The sequence below is a fragment of the Brachionichthys hirsutus genome, chromosome 11 (genome assembly GCF_040956055.1).
Source record: "Brachionichthys hirsutus isolate HB-005 chromosome 11, CSIRO-AGI_Bhir_v1, whole genome shotgun sequence".
In the NCBI taxonomy this organism is placed as follows: Eukaryota; Metazoa; Chordata; class Actinopteri; order Lophiiformes; family Brachionichthyidae; genus Brachionichthys; species Brachionichthys hirsutus.
Genome location: NC_090907.1, coordinates 2,122,085 through 2,136,031, shown reverse-complemented (window position 1 = coordinate 2,136,031; position 13,947 = coordinate 2,122,085).

Genomic DNA, 13,947 nt, shown 5'->3' with positions numbered 1-13,947 from the left:
CGTGCTGTTTTTTGACACTTCTCGGCTTTGAGAAGTTGAGATGCAACATGGATGGGCTGCGGAGACATTTTTTCATTTGTGCAGATCATTATATAAACCGCAGGTGCCTTATGCATTTATGTAGCTGAGAATAATTTATGTGATTCTTGTAGCGTTTTAAGCCGGGCCCAGGCAGGATGAGTCATCTTTTTTTTTACTGCTGCTATACGTTGACTAATGTCTGCACAAGTTAGTTCTCACAAGATACACAAACAGCAAGATATTTCAATGATAAAAGTGTTTGATCTCATCTATTCTGCAAGAAAAGCTATATGCATAAACTTTAGCAATTTAGTTTCTCGAATTGAAAGATGAGTTACTGACAATATTTTATATTAATGGAGTAAGTAATATTAACCGCTGCAACATTAGACAAAGGGAATCTGCATGCTCTGAAGAGAGAAACAAAATGACAGATGAAGATTCAACTCATATGTGTATAAAGTCTTCTTCAAATGATTTGGTTTTACTTATAGGATGTGTGTGACATAGGGAAAATGTTAAATGTGCTGCCCACTAAGGGTGACGCTTGTATTATAGCATCACAAAATCCACTCCGGAAGAAGCCGACAGCCATGCGTGTTCACTCCATGGTGGACAGATACGATCGGGTTAAAGTGAGACACAGGTGCCACATTCTGAGGCTTGGAGCGTGAACGCAGCCTGACTGCCGTGCTTCCTGCTTTAGTTTGTCACTCAACTGGTTTGTCACTCTGAGACTTCCTGCCTACTGGTTTTCTTTCCTGCATTGGGATTTTCCCCTCCCTGATTGGTGCCACCTGTGTCTCATCTTCCTCCTTCATAGTGTTGAGTGCCGACTGTTTTGTTCCGACTGTTCCTTGAGGGTTTGCGTGTTTTTATTTTTTTTATTCAGATGTCATCCATGGAATGGTTTCCCTGTGAACCAACCCTGTTCACAGGCCAACTCTTTTGTGTTAGGTACAATATAACAATGAATCATAGGATAAAACCCACTGCTGAAGCTCAAAGTCGCAGATTGGCTTTCTCAATTAGCTGGAGGCCTCTGGAGGACACCTGCAGCGCCCCAGACTCCACTCTGATCATGAAGCAGCTCCTCATCTACCTCGCAGCAGGAGACGCTGCAGCTGCAGAGAAATTACACTGCATCTCAGTCAGCGGCGTTTGCTCAAACCTGACTAACGGTGCATCCGACAGGGCATGGCCTTTGGGCACCTCGTCCCTCAGCTGAGGCTGGAGGAGCCGGCAGAGGACGGGACGTACAGGAGCGTCGTCCTCCAACCTTTCAGGCAAGGACACCACCGGCACTTGAAAGCTGCTTCTGGATGCACAGACAGAAAACAACACAAGTACCGGTAAGACTTCTGCATTGGGGGGGGGATTATGAATGCACAAGGTGATTAATGTGGGTGATGTTGAAAGGATCAGTGACAGATATGACAGTGTAATGTAAATTAAATCATGGTAATCCACTTAAATGCCGGTCTGAGTCCAGGCTCGTCTCAGCTCAGTGGAATGTGAGCTTTTCTATAATTGTGGTGTCATATCATGATTGTTTGATTTGAAACAGAAAGTGAGAATGTCCAACAACTAGGAAAAATAAAAAAGGTTCTCACTCACATCAGGCTGGTTGTGTTGTGGGAATTAAAGGTGGCAGGTAATTAATATTGAGAAAGGCACAGGAGAAAATGGTATTAAATATGTCTGAATCCACTCAGGTCAGCTCAGTCCTGGGCCCGATGTTTGCTGACTCCAGAACAGGCCAGCTTGTCCTGCTGTAAAAAGTCTGCAGCCTGTTGAGTGCTTTGGTTGGCAAGAACAGAACCTGAAAGATTTGATTAAAACCTGTTTCTGTGTGTACTTTGGAGTCTCTGTATCCGTGCAGTATATGTCTAATGTTTTGCTATGAGTACTGCAGTAGTCATGCAGTAAACCGATTGAGCTCTGTAGTTACTAAAGAACCTTCACTGCTGCAAGATGGGGAAGACTACTGTGTGCGACGTCGCTGTGAAACTGCAGACAGCCCCACCGGTTGCTATGGGAGCCGTCGCCCGGGACGGTTGGGGTCTAATTGGCGCTTTGTTGAATATGAACACTGATTGTTAACAGCCACGGCGGTGTGATGCTTAGGCATCCATCGCTACCTTCTGTTGAGCAGTCATCAGCCCCTCCAACATCAGGAATCTTGTGACTCTCCGGGTAGAAATGATGCATGCCAACTGTGTCAGAGCCAGATTACACAGCTCCATTAGTGTCAGAGCACTAAGGGGGCATCTGTCTAATGATCTGCCTCCGGGCCGAGACAGAAATGGGTTCTGCAATATCAGCAGATTAAAACCCAATTTCCCCGCCCAATTCTGCAGCGGGAAAATTCACAAGGGTGCTTTCTGCCTGTGTGTGTGTGTGTGTCACTGGAAACCAAATCAAGCACACGATAGATATTACAAGCGACATCCCAAATTAGCCCCAAAAGGCTGCTTTTACTGCTTGCTGTGGTCTCGCTACTAAAAGACATTTGCAGCTTGACAGCAGAAGAGAAGTCAGAACAAGCGGAACAAAACTAGCAGAGCTGCAGTTCTGGGATTATCATATGGAGAATCTATGTAGGGACTTAAAGACGGAAAATCAATCCAGGAATATTCCCAAACTGGAGACCTCGGCCTTTGAGGAATGGGCTGCTATTCCTCAGGATCTCAGCCATGGAGCCTTTGATCTCTGCTGATACATCTCTAGACAGTGCGAGTGTCTTTGTTCCTGTTGAGACTGCGCTATCAGAAACAGCATTTTGTGTAACATCTGTGACAAATCCTTGAATTGAGTAAACACTTCTTGATCGATTCGATTGCAACCAGCTTATATAGATATTTTCCATCATAAGCCTGGGATGAAATGGGAGTTGAATCATTTTGCCTCCTCTGATTTTAAACTGGTCCGGCTTTCTTGTCGGGTTCCCAGTTTTCCTTCGGGTGTTTGGGAATGTGAGGTTTTCTATATTTGTGGTGTCTCTGTGACACACATGGCAGTGGGGAAATGTCACAGCTAGCCTGACTGTTTCTTGCTGTGGGCTTGTTATAAATATTTTTCTTGGAATGCCTGGATATATCTTCCTGTCATCCACCGAATGATGACGGATTCACGCGTCAAGCCGTTATGCAATGACGGGATGCTGTCTAGAAAACCCAGAACTGCTGATCTGCTCGTCCACAGAGCGGGTTCTGTCAGCAGGAATTTTACTGCCTGTTGATTAAATGGCTCTCAGGCAAGCACTAATAAAAGATTCATCCTGTCCAGGCCGTAATGCCTCTCCTTGTCAGTCCGGCCGGATGAGTACGGATGCTTTCTTTACTCCAGCTCCTTTCCAATCATCAGAATTAACAGCTTTCAGCTGCCAAGTATGATGTCATACTTTTATTGGGGGGGGGGGGGGGGGGGGCATGAGGACAGGAAAGGAAAGAAGAAAGAAATGAAAGGCAAAATAAAATATTTTTAATTCTTACAGGAAATTAGTTTTACTGGAATTTATCAGAGCTTTGATTGAACAGAATTACTCGAGTTTGATGTTTGAAGGCACGACATCCGGCTGCTGTTGAAAATGGCAACCGCATAAGCGTTTATTATTAGTGGGTGAGCTCGGCAGTAAATAATGAGCAATCGGAGGAATAAAATCTTCCATAAAATCCTCATGTTTTCATTGTTTCAGTGACAATATAAAGGATAAGTTAAGGGCGATAATGAAGATGAACGTAGCCCTGAATGCTGCGTTATTTGGTTTACATGTCCTGGATTGATTTCTGGATTTTTGGGGGGCTTTTTACTGGAATCAAAGTGTGTTAAAGGATTTTTATTGGTGAAAAGTGAACTGAATGTTTGTGACTGTACTAATCAACCAATCAGCTCTAAGGCCAGCAGAGGGCAGTACTCAGGCTGGTGGTCTGTTTGGAGGATGCTCAGCATTTCTCCTTTCTGACCTTTGACCGCTTCAACACGTCTAGGTGCTGATATAAAATTCGTGTAGCGAGGAGAGGGGGTTGGGATGTGTCTGGAGATTGAGTCCTTTATGTGAGACTGCTATTTCAAAGCATGGATTTTATTTTTTGTTGTCAGGATTCGTTAATGCATGAACTGTAGACAGATTCACGCTGCAGGGAACTTTCACTTGTCTGTGACTGCGACTTTCATTATTCTAGTTATCAGTTTTCGTGAATGACGAGCGTTTAAACCATTTAGTTTTGTCTGTAAATGATGCGCGTCCCTGGTTTTCTGCACCGGAGTTAATCGAGCCGGTACAGTGGGCTGCAGAGGCCACTAAGCTCCTCTGCAAGGTAATTAGATTCAGATAATCCAAACAACAAAAGCATTAATCCTGCTCGTATTTACGGAATTCTGTCGGTGCCGAACTCGCCGACCTGTGAGCAAACTGCGGCCTCAGAGAGATTTGGTGGCTCGGCCGTTTATTGGCCGACAGCGAGCCAGTAATTCCGCCCCCAGATGCCTCGTGTTGGTGAGTGTGTTTGCAGGTTTAAACAACATGCAAAGCCATTAACAATAGAATGTAATGTGTTTATGGACATATGTTAAGATTCATCTCTGAAGCTACAGGACAGTCTTTTAATGCTTCTTTGTTCAACACAATGAGAATGAAAGACAGAATGTAAAATTGGAATCTTTCCAGCTCACTGGACTTCCTGTTACATCTGAGTCCTGACTAATGACAGATTCAATGCACTGGAAACGTATTTTCAAAATATACTTGATGTGGTGCAGATTCCTGTCCACATGGTGGCACACCAGCATCGCTCAAAGAACAAGGGAGCTGGATTTATGATCAGAGAAGAAGGGTTGGAACTTTTGAGAATCCAATTTAAGATTTCCACATCAGCAGATTTTGCAGCTGCAGATCAGTGAGTGTTGATGTGAGCCTGGAACGCCTTCCAAATGGGTGGAGAGGCAACGTTCTGGATCCTAGGATGCAAGTCGGCAGCAAGATCTGAAAGATTCCGAATGCGCTGCAGCGTCCTCACGCCAATCCGAACACACAGGGAACTGGATTCATGACCGAAGGCGTGGGTCCACCCCCCTGAAGACCCTGCAAAAGATGATCAGCTCTGGCAAATGGTTGGAGAGAGAATCCGGCACACACACACACACACACACACACTGGTTTGCTTCTTCTGCATCTACTCCGTCGACTTCATTAGTCAGCAGTTTCAAATAAAAACCCCTGAGCTTTAAATTATTATATAATATATTTAGCTGTTAGTGCATTTTCGAAACAGCAGGTGAGCTGCATGCGGAGAAAGCCAACTGGTAATGACGTAGCCCATCGACACAGTAAATAACGTGGTGCTGAATGAATGGGCCCCGGGCAGGTGCTCTCGGACCGGCCGCATAAGAACCAGGAGAAAATCAGTGCACAGATCTGCAGGTTTGGCTCTCAAAGGAGGATCCACTTCAGAGTCTTTGTAATGAAGGATCTGCCACGCTGAGGGACTGGGTCAAACTGACATCTGTTCGGTGGTCAGAGTGGCGTGTCATCCCAGAGACACAAAAGGAAAGGCCCAGAAGAACAACACAGGAGTCTTGTGATGGGGGGGGGGGGGGGGGGGGGGGAGCAGGCTCATTACTGTAGGAACACAGCGGACACCATGGGATGTTTCTCCGCTGACCTGTGGCCCTGCATGGCAGGAAGATGTTGAAGTACCTGTCAGGCCGACTCCTCAGAGCTCATCAAAGCCAACTTCCTTTGGAGGTTTGGAAGCGTGGTGCCTTTGTGGAAACCAGGGGAAAGTGTTTCTACAGGCCAACGTCTAATTCCAATCGCGACGGCAGCATGTTCAGTTTGCAGAACATTGTGTTCCTGGACATATCTCTTATTCTTTGCGTGGTAAAAATAAACAGCCCTCCGTTCCCTCTGATAACATAACTGATAGCCCGGAGTGAGCGATGGAGCTTGGAAGGGATGAATGCTTTATTTGCCCTGTGGGTTTTTCCACTGTTCCTATTCCTCTAATGGCCATTCCAGATTTACTTTATCACTGGTCTTTAATTGCATTGAATTTCTTTTTTAGCGTCATGGTTTGCTTCTCCTCATCTTGTGGTTGTTTCTTACAACCTTGCTGCAGGTGGTCAGCTGAGCAAGGTCAGATTGTGGGCCTAAACACAAAGTGTGTGTGTGTGTGTGTGTGTGTGTGTGTGTGTGTGTGTGTGTTGCATACCTGTCCTGCCAGGTGTTGCTGCGACACTTATTAATTAGTCTTGTGAACCAAACACTATTTATATCCCCTTCAATGCTCTGCTCCTTCCTGCCTGCTGTTTCCCCTTACAGCGTGAACATTTTCAGCGTGGGGGGGGGGTAGTGTCACGGTAGATTCTCTTAATAGTGCCTCGCTGTGCTCTTTCTTCTGTTGTGCTCAAAATAGAACCTTTCCGGAGATCGTCTGTGTGTGTCTGTGTGTGTGTGTGAGAGAGAGAGAGAGAGAGAGAGATCTACTGTACAGTGACTCATTCCGTCAGATGGGTTCATTTTAGCCGTTTATACGTCATGATAGTGGCGTCGCATCCGAGTTGATCCGCGCCGGGTGGATGTGAGGAAAGATTTGGAGGGTGGGATGAAAATAATCCAGTTTGATGGCAAAGGAAAATGGGAGTTAAAGTGTTGACGTGTTTGTGTTAATAGTGAGACTATAAACACCAACGCATTGTAGTGATTGTGAAGAGGCTGACAGGACTTGTGTTTCTTCCAGTATGACTGTTATTTGTGTGAGTGTGTGTGTGTGTGTGTGTGTGAGAGAGAGAGAGAGAGAGAGAGAGAGCCTGAGCCATGCTGAATAAGGACGCATGCCAGAGGGGGAGAGTGTGCAAACGGAGCGCGATTAGGAAGGAGAGCGCGCAGAGATTGGAGGAGGGAGATCTGTGAGATGACGGAGAACCTCCAGCAAGCCGAAGTTTCCCTGGAAAAGGGAGGCGCATCCTTCCAGCGCCTCCTCATTGGCAATTTCAACTGACTTCGAATCCTCTGATGTGACACGGGACTTTGTTTTGAAGCGAGGGAGGCGCGCACAAGGGAAGGAGGGAGGGAGGAGACGCGCATTCCCTCCCACTTCCTTTGCATCCAACCTGCTTGACAGATGGCACCAGCAGAATGATCTTTGACTCTCGCCCAGCAACCGGTCCTCGCTCCCCTCCACTGAGGTAATGTATGTCTCTCTCTCCATAGCTTTATCTAAGAGGGGGTGGGGGGGGGGGGGCTGCATGCTCATGTGTCCATCCAGCTGCACTTGTCTGCTTTGAGTGAATGTGCAGAGATCATTTCATCCCTCCATGTATGCAAAATCAGAGATTTGAGTTCACAGGTAGCACAAAGGGATGGGGGGGGGGGGCACGGTAGTCCGATCGGCTCCGAGTGTGTGTTCAGTTGTTGGGAATGCTTATCAGATTGTGACGATGAAGGTGGACTGTGGCTGACCTTCATCTGTTACCTGAGCTCCAGAGAGGAGGGTGGGCAGCAGCGGCACCTTTCTGTACCCACCTGCTCTGAATCAAGCGAGAATCAATCTGAGAATCACCGTGGCAGTGATGGGTTGCCTCCCCGGGGTGGTGGTTGATGGGGGGGGGGGGGGGGGTACGTTGCAGCTGAGAGGTGTTTATGTGATGCTCTGAACATTTGAGATCGGCTTGGTTGTTGTCGCAGGAATAAGATAAATAGCACAATCCTTCCACCTCACAGGAATCTTATTAAAGAGATCAAGTGCATTGATCCCAGACTAAAGCTACTGAGGAGCTTTCCGGATTTCTCCACTCTCTCTGACTCAGGATTAACATCAGATGACTTGCTGGCTGTTTGCCAGCCTTTCTTTTAAAGCCCACAGTCTCGACACAACGCCCCTCCCAAGCAGCCGACGCTGTTGGATATCTATTGTTTAGTTTCCGGGGGCAAATAGATGACAGCCTCCGATGATATCTGTTGAGACTTGAATGTAGGGAAGTTCTGATCAGGAACAATAGCGGAACGGCGAGGGTTTAATTCACTCGCCTCCCCTCTGAGTCTCACCGTCTCCTGTCCGAAAGCACTTTGATGTTAATTATGAAAACATCTAAGCTGAATAATGCTTTCTTTTTTTTTCTTTTTTTTTTTTTACATCACTACATCTGAAAGCCATCCCTTAATCATTTGACCCTAATTATTACTCCTGGATTCATGGAAAACCGACCTCTACAATTCCGATTCGGTTTCAGAGGGGACTAAAGTAAATAAGACGTTTATTAAATCAAATTATACATGTGATTAACCGGGAACTGTAAATTTTGGTGAAATCCTGGATTTTTGATCACTTTGAAATATCTTGTTCCTCAATATCTCTCCAGCCGAATTTCATCCGGATCACATCCGGATTAAGGCTATTAAGATTCTTCTGAAAATGGGGGTATGCTTGCGTTTCGGCTATGCTGTGCATTTAATATTAGAGACAGAGATTTTCTAACAATTGAAATTAGAAAACTTCATTTAGGGATTAAAAAATCTGTTAAAAATACACAAACTCTGATTCACTTTTACTTTTCATTGTTGGTGTATAAAGACAGCAAGAACAATCTAGAACCTTTTGGTGCTGATCCAGATCACCATGTGGACGGTGTAGATCCAGTTAGGAGGGGAATGAGCTGCTTGGTGGAGGTCTGTGCTCTCTGAGTGCTTTTTCTATAGGTTTAGGATTGATTTACGGTGGATTATTAAATCCAAACTAATCAATTACTTGTTGCACATTATTGATTGAACAAGCCATCAGTGTTTGACTAATTACTCAGTGGCACACAGTAATGTGCTTCCCCTCTCAGCCCAACTCCACATGTAGGCGTAGAAAAATGAAGCGACGTGGATTAAAAAGCCGGCAGTTCTACAATCTGAAGAAGTGTATTGATCAGCCGACGGCTTCTGTGACAGCAAGAAGCCACATCGACCAATCACCTGGTAAGATGTTGAACAAGTAGACCGTAAAAAAGTGTCACAATCAATTTACTCATTTGTGACTGCCGCATTTACAATGTGCAACCCCTTAGCCGCACAATTCATTACTGAAGAGTAATCACATTACTTTGTTACAAACTGCATCAGTGAAGGAGTCTTCAGCTGAAAGGGCAAAGCTTCTCCCCCAGGGGTCAATGTTTAACTTTCATAATGGAAATTATAAAAAAAAATTTCGATCTTCAATATTTTCCTGTATTCAATAGTTTCAAATGAATTCTGCATCGCTTTCTTTTCCATTTAATTACACATTTGTCCCAGAAAAGTGTTTTCCTTCATGGGGGGGTGACTTGGGAGTAACAAAAAAATAAATCCTGGTTCTTTTTTCCACATCACTGATATAAATCAGATTACAACGGAGCCCTCTGAGTCATGCAGCGCAAAGCTAGAAATGTCCTGCTTTGAGTCGACATGGCAACGCTCGTGTCAGACCTTTATTCAATCGTGAGATTGAGCCGAAGCTATTTTTCAAAGCATCATCAGAAGCTACAAATTTTCTGGTTATAACTTGCAGCTTCTTTTTGTGAGGTGTCCCCCCCCCCCCACAGCATCAGGTCTTTAGATTGATGCTGGATCCCCTCCCTCGGGATTCCCAGGGATTTTCCTGCTCTCTGGCGTTGTTACTGAAACCCACACAGCTGGAGAGGAAAGATACGGAGGTGAGGCAGGTGATGTTTGAATCCCTGCAGTTAATAGAGCTTAACCCACTTCAACTGCCCCCCCCCGGTGACACATGCGTGAGAATGGGACAGCAAAGTGCCCACAGTGCATGAATCATCTCAGGAGTCTCGTCTCGGGATTTAAGCACAGGATTTTGCAGTTTTTTTGTTGTTTTTTTTGCAGTTAGCATTTTCTACAATTTCATTTCTAAATTGATTACTCATCTCCATGGAGACCGGTACTTACTTCCGTACTTGTTTTTATCACCTCTGCCGGGGTGGTAATGATTTATTTTACCATCGTTGATTTATTTGTTAGCAGGATCACACGGACCCAAATGCGACAGATTGTTATGAAACTCGGTGGAGGCGAGTCGGAACAAGTTGTGGAGCCATAATTCTGATTTTACATTTACTTAATTGTTGGAATTCATATCCTGGTTTCTTTTCATCTGTTAGGTGGAATCAGGAGGACCTGGGTTAGGGTTGCAATGACATTATCTTGACACCTCCAGCTATCCGGAAAGCAGACTTTCTCTCCTTTTGGTGGAAACATTTTGCTTTCTGTTCGTCTGTGTAAAGATTTCGTTCAGCGCTGGTGTCGGGTCAGACTCCATGCTTTCATCCTGTCGGTGCTTAAAGCTCTAAAGCCTCATATTTAATGAAATCCACGCGTCAAGGCCTGAGTGGAAACTCTGTCCTTCACTAATCCCTGTGCTGATAAACACTCTTTATTAGCATTCTCTCTGCCAAAGAAAAAATCCAACTCTTGGAGGGTTACCATAGTGTGACTTCAGTTGTGTGCGCACATGCTGAGTTTTATTAAGTGTAATTACATTTGATTAATGCCACACGATGGGTAACAAGCTTTCAGACCTACTAAAAGTTTAACACACTTTGAATTGGAGGTGAAACTGAATGGAATGATTGAATTTATTTGCTCTATTCTCAAATGACTGTTTGTTTTACTTTGATGGTTTTTGTAGCTTCCTACGCGTTGAGAGACGGAAAACAAAACCACACATGTTGGAAATGGCAGCTGTCATCATGATAGTTTTATGAAAGGATTTTTTCTTTTTTATGTAGTTTTTACTTCATCCAAGCAGCGCCTGTCTCCAAAAGTCGTTTAACGTGCTGAAGGCTAGGCTTGAATGTTTGGACAGATTTGGACTCTCCACCAGTGAATTTTAAAGTAGAATCTAAATAAATAATTGGTGGCTTGCTGTTAAAGTGGCACGTGTTATTACCAGAGACTTGATATGGTGATTCAAGGAGGCAGTAGAGAAGTGAAGTGCCTAAATGATCGCTGAGTTTTTTTACTGCCTTTTATTGTAAATAGAGATATTGGCTTCATCACAAACACAGAAAGACATGATAATATACTTTTGTCTATGTATTAAGTAGTAGAGGTATATTCTTGTACTTTGAGACAGTCAGGGATCACTTTAAGGAATTGCGACAGCAAAATGGACCCAATTACGGCGGGAACTGGGACGTGGAAGACGGTTAAGTCCTGCAGGTGAACGGATTGGCTCAGACTCCGGAGCGTGAATGTCTGAGAGCGCAAAAGTAGCACGAGCATAGACTCAGATTTAACTCCAGCAGAGCGCCACATTAATTCCGGAACATTTCTAAAAGAAAGTTTTGTCAAAGTGAAACATTTCTCCATGAAGCTACCCAAGAGCTGCCACTGTGTCCTCCAGAGAGACGCTTAATGTGTTTGACATTTACTTCAGTCTGTTTCAGGCTCTAATTGCCTACTTGTAGCTGTTTCCAACGGCGCCGCTGACCGGGACTGATTCCTCCTCAGTCTAAAAATAACACGTAAAAAGATCAAAGATTTAAACTATGCGCAAAAGGAAAAGAAAATGATTCATTAACTTTATTCGTTATTGCTTTTTTCATGACATGTTATTGGACAATTTATCACCGGCAAACGAGTGTAATTTGGTTAACTCCGTACCTTCTTGAAATTACACTGCTCATAATTAGATATTGGTGAATCGTCTTTGTAGAAATGCAGATTTGGGCCACATATTGGGGGGGGGGGGGGTTACATAACGAAGGGGATAATTACACACTTTTATATTGGAGGGAGACTGACAAATTCCTTCTAACCATTCATTACTCATAGTTTGAAAAGTTCTAAAAGTTGATTGCCCCTGGCGCCAATGCTTGGCTAACATGCATTGAGCTCCCTGATGGCACCGAATCGAAGCGGAACGAAGCTGACGTTGCAGCTGCTGTTTTGGTTTTTGGTGTGAGAGACATCATGTTTGTTAGTTTTCTCATCTCTCTCCGGTTCTTTCTCTCTGTTATAGCCAATGAAGAGAACTCTGAGCAGTTAATGCATGCAATTCAGGTGCAAATCGGTGAGGAAATCAGCGCTGAGGTTCGGCCGCTGCTTCTTGCAGCAGCTCCAGAAGCCGAACAAAGAAGTGGTAGTAGTTATTAACATTTGATATTCACCGTCACTGTATTCGGCCAACGGTGGCTGAATTATGCGGATACTGTTTACTGTGAAATATCCTATTTCCAGAAAGGAAAGCTCAGGAGGATTCAACCTTGGGAAACATTTATGGATCACTTTCTCTGCTCAAGTAGCGCCGCTGGGCAAAAAACCAAATCATACACTCATCACCAGCTAAAGCAAGACGTGTTTTATAGTCTCCCATCTCAGACTCGCGCTCAGTTCAGGCTCTTTGTCATCTCCTCCAGTCGGAAAGATAAATGCATCGAATGGTTTAAATTGAATTGATCAGCCTGCGACTCCACTGGATTAAGAGTTAAGGTTCTCTGAGTCTGTAAGTTCTGTTTTACTGGGATCAATCATGTTGCTGTTGCTCAAATCGCTGTCGGAGATGTGAAGTGGAATCCTGGGACATTTCTCATGTCTCTAGGAGTGTGAGGTGTTTTTTTTTTTCCTCCTACGTCGTCTTCACAGTTTGATCAAAGAATATTTTCTGTCTTGTGTTTTCGGAAACCACAGATTGTCCCGGCCTGCAGATTCAGCCGCACGCTGTTAGTCATCCTGTTGCAACAAAACGGTGCCTCATAAATTCACGCCCTGAGAAGGACGGTCGCTGCCAAAAAGCATTTTAGATGAGGCAGAACAGTTGAAATCCACCGAAAGTCAACTAATGAGCAGTCGGCAGTCAGTTTTATGCAACTGAGAAGCAGCTCTCAAGTTTTTTTATAGACGATATAAAACAAGAATTTGAATTTTTGTTAAAGTGATTCTTATGTCCTTGCTGCACGCAGGAAGATGAGATGTTTGTCAGAATAACTAAACTCTTCCTGTTTGTAGATAGACATGACAGGCCGATGTATGGACACTCCGGGACAGGACGGCAGGATGAAACGGGCAGGAATGGAGGGATCTGTGGCATCAAGGTCAGGATGGGACAAACAGGTTTCCAAAAATCTCTAATGAGGGCACTACAGAAAGTCTGATCTGTTTCCACTTTGAAGTACTGCAGTGGACAGGTGTGTCTGATGAGGAGACTGCTCCCAGGTGAGCAGCAGAGGAGGAGGCGGGGCGAGTCATCCGAGCCCAGGACACACACGGGGGGGGGATACGGCCGATGACCTTCTTTCCTTTTCTGCATAAGTCGCTTACGCTCTTTGTTAAATCGGTTTTAGGCTTGTGAGATTTGTTCGTTTAAAAGTGTAATTTCCTTACTGCAGCAGAGATAGACGTCAGAGATGGATATACACGTTTGCTTACATCATCCTCACTCGTCAAGTAAAATCAATGGGTTCCAAAGCTACAGGATGTGGAAGATGGACTTCATTGCAGTTCTGTTAATTTGAGCTTGATTGCAGGGGAGAGGAGTGGATAGAAATACCCGCAGTGTATACCAGCCAGCAAATGTTCATCATGTGAAGTTAGAGGCTTGATAAATATATCAGCGAACACACCCGGTCCCTCATCTTTCTATATTGTTACTGTGGAAACCGCCTCAAGCTCATGCTTACATTTCTTACCTCATATCTCGCACAAAGCTTGAGTTGCGTCTGAATGAGGATGGGGGGGGGGGGGAGTAGAAAATAACTGCTTTCCTCCCTCTCCATTGTTATGGAGCTGCCAGATAGGAGGCAGAAGATGAATGTGATTCTGGATTCAAAGCCTGCAGATTTGCCTACGTCCACCGCTGTTACTCTCTCCTTTATATTTCCCCCCCCCCCTTTTTTAAATGCGTCTTCAGCAGCTTCCAGGCTGTGCAGCATGCAGCAGTCGGATGGCCCGGT